The sequence below is a fragment of the Triticum aestivum genome, chromosome 3D (assembly GCF_018294505.1).
Source record: "Triticum aestivum cultivar Chinese Spring chromosome 3D, IWGSC CS RefSeq v2.1, whole genome shotgun sequence".
Lineage (NCBI taxonomy): Eukaryota > Viridiplantae > Streptophyta > Magnoliopsida > Poales > Poaceae > Triticum > Triticum aestivum.
In genome coordinates this window covers 381,387,134-381,394,536 of record NC_057802.1, presented here as the reverse complement: position 1 = coordinate 381,394,536, position 7,403 = coordinate 381,387,134, and the positions used below count along the sequence as shown (strand labels likewise).

At 43.0% G+C, this 7,403-nt stretch overlaps 1 pseudogene; it reads right to left on the bottom strand.

The window, feature by feature from the left end:
• Nucleotides 1-4,016: 4,016 nt before the first annotated feature.
• LOC123076316 (protein FAR1-RELATED SEQUENCE 9-like) lies at nucleotides 4,017-6,690 on the bottom strand (annotated as a pseudogene).
• Nucleotides 6,691-7,403: the final 713 nt, after the last annotated feature.

Genomic DNA, 7,403 nt, shown 5'->3' with positions numbered 1-7,403 from the left:
AGCAGCATCGAGGTCGTCGTCCATGGCGAGCGGCGGGAGCGCGTGCGGGCGGGCGGGTTTTGGGGGAAAATGGAGGGAAATGGTAGAGGCTTCCACCGACCAGCGGGCCAGGGGGAGGAGAAGGCGGGCGCGCGCGCGTCCGTCTCGTGTCCGCACCGACGCAAATCCGGCTAAAAATAGGCCAGAAATGGGTCGGCAGGCAGACGAAAAGCAGACGCGCGTTCGTTTGGGTCGGCGCGTTGGGCCGACTTTTCTGTCCGCGCCGACCCAAACGGACGCGTACAGGCGAAATGGGTCGCCGCATTGGAGTTGCTCTTAGTGGAGGTAGGAGGAAAAAACCACATAAAGAGCTAGCATCCCTCCTGTATTCGCTCATGCAAGGGGACACATCATGTGCGTTCGAGGTGGCTCGACCGAGCCTGGCTTGGTGGAAACTGCCGATTCGGCCGTTCCTAGCGGGTCTAGCTGGAGAGTGCTTTAAGTTTCATGCAGGCCAACATTTATATGCGACCCAACAACCAAACAACCTAAAACATCCGGCGTGTGCCTGGTTGGACATAATGCAGATAACCAAACGCATCTTAACTATTGGACTGCACGTATCAAACGGCCTGCATGGCACCGGATGAAACTAGTGCGGGTCAGCTGGCACCTAGCAGTTGCCTATTTTTGAACCTACCAGTTTTTATGTAGGACCTGGCTACAGAGCGCCCGTGCGCCCGTCTGCGTCATCGAGCAGACCTACCCAAATAGGAAATTATAACTTTTTCTGTATCGTCTGTCTCACCTAGCTGTCCTGAGTTGGAAAAACGTGGTTCTCTTTCCCCGTGACGCTGGTCTAACAAATCAGCTAAGATTCATGTCTCACGCGCATTTAATTGAGGTTCCATTTTTTTAAAGCTATAACTTTTGATTCGAAGGTCGGAATTTAGATCCGTTTTGGCTGTTAGGTTCCTCGTGACTAGTTCTTCAAAACTAGATCCCATAAGAGTATCTTTTGACAAACTTTTTTCATGGGCAACTTCGGATGCAATGGAGGCAACTTTAGTTCTATAGAGAAGCAACTTATTATTTTTGGCCTAGTATGACTTTCTATTAGGTTGATTTGAGTCAAAACAATAAAATCACACAAAAGATGAGGTGCCTTTAGTGCTACATACAAAGCAACTTCACTGCACTATGTGTTGTGAATCTTGCTAACTTTATACCAACTTGCCTATCATGGCTGCTCAGTTGCTTATCATTGATTATCAATTGCCTACGATTGATGCTCAGTTGCCTACAAATACTATGAAGTTGCCTAACATTGATACCCAGTTGCCTATCTGTGATGCTTAGTTACCTACAGTTGATGCTCAGTTGCCTACAATTCTATGAAATTGCCTAACATTGATGCATAGTTGCCTATCATTGATGATTAGTTTCCTATGGTTGATGCCCAGTTTCCTACAATTACTATGAAATTGCCTAACAGCCGTGCACATTTTCCTATCATTAGTGACCAGTTGCCTACCGTTGATGCCCAGTTGCCTACAAATACTATGAAATTGCCTAACATTGATGTTAGTTGCCTAACTTTACAAATTAGTTGCCTACTTGTGATGCTCCGTTGCCTACCATTTCTATTTCAGTTGCCTACAATACATTTAGAAGGTGGTCCATCAATGTTAGTAAGTTGCCTTTCTATGAAACTAAGTTGTTTACCATACCAAAAAGTATTACATGCAACTAAGGATGATGTTAAGCTACTCGCTTGTCATGGCAAGCAACTTAGGATAATGTTAGCCTACCCGAGAAACTAAGTTGCCTACAATACTATCAAATTAGAGGCAAAGCTAATTATGATAGAAAACTTAGAAGTGAAGCTAGTTAACTAGATAGTCATGATAGCCAACTTCAAAGAGATTTTCAATCATAGAAAGTCATACTAAACAAACTAACAAGAAGTTGCTTTCCTATAGCACTAAAGTTGCCTTCGTAGCACCTAAAGTTGCTTATAAAAAAAGTTAATCAAAACATATTAATATGAGATCTAGTTTTGAAGATCTCATCACGATTAACCTAAGGGTGAAAACAAATCTTAATTTTGATGCTTGGTCTAAAAATTATAGCTTTTCAAAATCCTGAAACGCTAATTAAATGCATGCAGATCTACATTCCAACTGAATCCCCACCTCATGCACTGTCCCAACATGGGCCGCACCCTTGCGCTTGTCATGACATGGGTTATTATTGTTATGGTCGGGACGATTCCGCGCACGTCGGCGGCGATCGGCCGCATGAGACGGCTCTCGCGCGTGCGCTCACAACATCCTTATGGCGCAGCTGCATGATTGAGTATTTAGGTTTTATTTAATATATGAAAGCTGCAACATGAGACAAATTGAACACGCCTTGTTCGTTTATGGAGGCATTGCGGAGAAGAAGTGCGGGGGAGTATTTGCTCAATCTGATTTTGTTCGCGCGCAAGAAAGAGGATTTGTGGGAGAAGGAAAATCTCTTTTCAGGTTTGCGGGGAAAGAGGAAATCTGTTTTCTAGAGCACAAAATCGATCTATACGCCCATGATATACAACGCACTCGTAGATATAGTTGTTATTTCTATACAGACAGACCCGGTCAATTTCCCCTTTCTCTCACCCCTCACATCATTTATTTTCCTGCGATACTTCCTCCGTAAATAAATATAAGATCATTCAAATCACCATGCTTTACACCGTCATAAGATTACATTGAGATTACACAGGTTGCCGTCGACGCCGACGCCGGTGCCTTGACACGGCGCGGTGGCGCTCGACGCCGCAGCCAGTGGCCGCAGTCGCTCCCGGCAAGAGAGCCGAAGTGAGCGGCAGGCGCAGAGCGATGCGAAAGAGACGAAAGGGGGCGAGGGAGTCAAAATGGTCAAGGGTTTCCCCGAGTTTCGGCGTGGGGGTGGTTTTTGTTCAACCTAGATGCGCGCTGGACCGTCGGATTGAATCCGGCGGCCAAGACTCAAACCCTAGCTAGTGCGGGCTTTTGGGCCAAAAGAGGAGGCGCGAACTCGGGCTTGTGGGACGGACACACAAGAGGGCGGTGCCTCGGGCTTGTGGAGGAGGGGTCGAGGGAGCAAGATGAAGGACGTAGAGGACCGCAACGTGAGCGCCATGGATTTGATATGCCCTTGGAGAGGAAGAATGGGGGACGGAGATGCTTGGAGGGGGAGGATGGACTGCAATCTTCAGCTCTAGCTCGGGTCTTCACTTCCGTCCTCAAGAAAGCCGCCGGCCTGCAGATCATGGACTCAACATCACCTACACAGGACACATGTAAAATTCCTTTTCTTCTTGTGTTGCTCCCATCTGATGCAAATTAAATTGGGAGAAAGCTGAGAGCAAATGCATTCTGTTTAACTAAAATTATTTTGATGCTATTGTCAATCTTGTGCTCATGGTGCGAAGTACGTACTTAATCTATCCCAAAATAAGTGTCTCAATTTTATACTAGCTTTAGTACAAAACTGTACTAAGATCAATACACTTATGAGTACTAAACTTGGAGTGTCGGACCAATTGATCTGTTGTCTGCTCACTCTCTAGGTTTGACATTTGGATGGTTACGTCTGCACTTTTGTCATAGAATTAAAATTGATTGTTGGGATTCCTATCATCATACTTAAATTGAAGGATAGCTGAGAGGTCATACGAGAATGATGCTTGCAGACATTGTGCATAGATAATTCTATGAACATTTAATTCGGGAGATGGAGTAGCATTCAGTCAATGGTACATACAAGTTCAAATAAAAATCACTTGCAACTTGGAAGTCTAACGCACATGACATAAAACTCGCGAGAACAAAATAGATTAGGTTGGCTTCAGTAGATTGGGAAAGAATTGATTTTGTCTTGTCATCAAACTAGAGTCAGAGGTCCCAATGCTCTCTTGCAGTGAGGGATTCAACGCAGAATGTTGACGTTGTAAATATATATACATGTGATTTGTTGGATCACCCTGTGTAGAAAAATAGAAAAGTTTAGTTTCATTGAAGTTCTGAAACTATACTTGAAATGAAAGTGTGGACTGCTTGTAGCACCGGAGTATTGCGTGGTTCTTGGATCTGCGGTGGCATTGGGATGGTATGACCACTTGATTGCAACATTGAAGGAGGAAGTCTTGATTTTCTCATGTCATCGAACCAGAGTTAGAGGCCCCAATGACCCCTTGCAGCGAGGTGTACATGTTATTTGTCGGATGACCCTGTGGAGAAAGCAAAGTTCAGTTGCACTGAGGTTTAAAAAATAGGAAAACTTGAAAGTGTCGACTGCTTGTACCAATTGATGGTTGCACTGAAGCACTTAGCATATGTAGTGTAAATGTGTAATTGGTATGCAACCATTTGATTTGTGAAAAATTCCATAGGACCCTGTAGAAATGATAGAGAAAGGTCAGTACAGATGTGGTTTTATAAGAAACAAGTGACAGAGTATTATTACCGTTGACGGGTCATGAGGTTGTAATTGTATAATATCATTTGTGTTCTTTTTCTTCTTTAAAATTGCTTTCTTCAAAGGTCCCTGTCAAAAATGATAGAGAAAGTTCAGCATGTTGAATGTTTTATAGGAATCAAGTCACAAAATATTACACCGTTGAGGGACCATGAGGCTCTAGTTGCACAATATCATCTGTGTTCTTTTTCTTCTTTGAAGTTGCTTTCTCAAAATCCACCAAGGGTCTTTTTGATCCTTTCACACTCTTCTCCTTGACCTTCACACCTTTTGGTTTTGCAAGCCCCTCACCGTCTTTTGAAATTCTACTAGAAGGGATGTTTACTCCTGCCACTATAAAGCGGGGCGAAAGCCTTTTTCGGTATAATGCTAAATATTAGTCCTTGTTCAACAATAGTCTAGGCAATTATTGTTAGTATAGTTTGTACCTTCTTTAGTACAGGAGTTAACCAAATCTTGATCAGCGCTAACCAAATCTCGATCAGTGCCAACGAAATCTTGATCAGTGCCAACCAAATCTGGATCAGCTCTAATCTTCAAGCATTTCGCCACATCTTGTGCTAATTGCTCTGCACATTTAGCAGCCTTATAGTATGATTCTTCTGACTCAGCGGCCCGAGCAGCTATTTTCACAAATATTCTGCACAGTTCCTTGTAGCGATTAGACATTCTTGCTTTTAGGTTATCATGCGGGTTGTATTTGCTTGTTATATCTAGAACTTTGGCATCAATTGTCCATCTTTTTAAGATATATTCTCCCCAGGGATATGCTTGATATTATTAATATCAAGTACAGAGCAAAGAATTCCGGCAAACTCAAACCTTTTGCAACTGCAGCTAACCTTTTTTTCTTTTGGAATGAATCTAACGACATGTTCGCGTTGTGTGTGATGAAATTTCACTACATAAATCTTCAGCTCTGTATCACTTTCATCACAAAGCAATGTGTCGTAGTTCATAGTCCGAAGCACTTGATCTTCAACCATCTTGAATATTGCTGGAGTGTATGTAGGTGCAGCTTGTTTTAACGTATAGCTAGATTTAGCCTTCAACTTGGGAGTAGTCTGTGTTGCTTTAAAGTCATACTTCACCTCTTCACATACTTTATCTGAAACTAGCCATTCAAAATGCTCAAAGAAAGTAAGCATGTCATATTCAATACTAATGTATCTCTTTAGTTCATTGTTCATGCTTTCACTTCTTTGGGTAGCGCTCATGTGGTCAGAGAACATATTTTTACCATACACTAGTGCCCAGTGTTCCCTTTTCTCAAACAGCCTTTGCAGTCGTTCATTGTCACGTAGTCCATACTTGTCAATCATTTTATCCCATGCGCCTACAAATTCACCCTCCTCTTCTATATCATATATACAGTGCTAAAAATCAACATTGAATTTCTTATATTCGTCAACAACTCTTGCAAGCATTTTGATTTATATGCCACACACAAAGTCTATGGTGAGAGTGAGGGAAGACTTCACGAATTGCCTTTGCCATTGCCGCATCTTCATCGATGAGAATTGTACGTGGATGTTTTCCTGACATAACTTTTAGGGAAGTTCTGAAAAGCCAACCAAAACTAGCAGCGGTTTCATCATAGAGAAGTGTAACACCAAAGACAATAGTAATCTGATGATTATTCAACCTGACAATCAAACCAAATGGACGCCCATCATCTAGTTTTCTGTACGTGGTATCAAAGCGACAAAGCATATAACATCACCGAATATTACATAGTCTGAAACCATTTTGGAGTCGGCCCAAAAAATATTACTTATCAACTCATCATCATCCACTTGAATTGAATAGAAAAAGTTTACATCTTCCGAGATCTTTTTCTCCATGTATTCTAATACTCCCTCTGTGTCACCTACCTTCGCTTTTATTGTTGTCTTTGAGTACAAACAATTTTTCATATCTTGAGGTGTAAAGCCAACGTTTTCACTTCCACCCGCTTCTTTGGCCATCAAATTGATTGTTGCTTTATTTGAAATGCGAACTGACTTTGCGACCTCTGCATTTGCTATCTGTGCTTCTATCACTTTTCTCTGTGATCTCAAGTATTGGGCCTACTGTAACTGAATGTGTCCTCTCTTTTATCTTCCCGGCGATGGCCTATAAGTTGCAGTAATTGTCTTAGAGCAAAACTAAAACAAATTAAAAATAATCCATACCTTGACAAGAGCATGTAAATGTCCGTTGCTGCATTGTAGAAGAGGACCATGTTTTCCTGGTACTCACGCATTTATTGAGGACTAGACTCGGTGCGTAACCGAGATTAAAAATCCTAGTACTCATAATTAAAAGGCCGTATGCATCCTTAGTTGGTGCAAAGGCCGGGGAAGTGAAATTCTCCCCAATTTTAAGAAAAAACCATAAAAGGCCCCCTCATACCCCCTCGTGTCGCCCCCGCGGGCGACCAGAGGGAAACCCTAGTCGCGGGCGACACGGAAGCAATCGAGGCTGGGAATGTCAGAATTGCTATATCAGGTGATGGGTTCAATCCATATGATATGTCGTCTAATCCATACAGCTCCTGGCCCGTGTTTGTTATTCCGCTCAATCTCCCTCCCGGCGCCATAATGCAAAGAAAGACCATGTTCCTGTCGCTTATAGTTCCGGGGCCTGAATATCCAGGGAAGAATTTGAGTGTGTTTATGCAGCCGTTGGTGGATGATTTGCACCATTCTTGGTACTTCCCGAGGTTGACATACGACAGGCATCTGCAGAAAAATTTCTTGATGAAAGTTTGGCTACAGTATTGCATGCATGACTTTCCCGGCTATGCCCTATTCTGCGGATGGTGTACAAGTGGGAAGATGCCTTGCCCAGTGTGCATGCAGGCCTTGTGTTTCATTTGGCTGAAGAAGGGTGGCAAGTATGTTGCCTTTGGCCTACATCGACAGTTCCTCCCTCCAGAC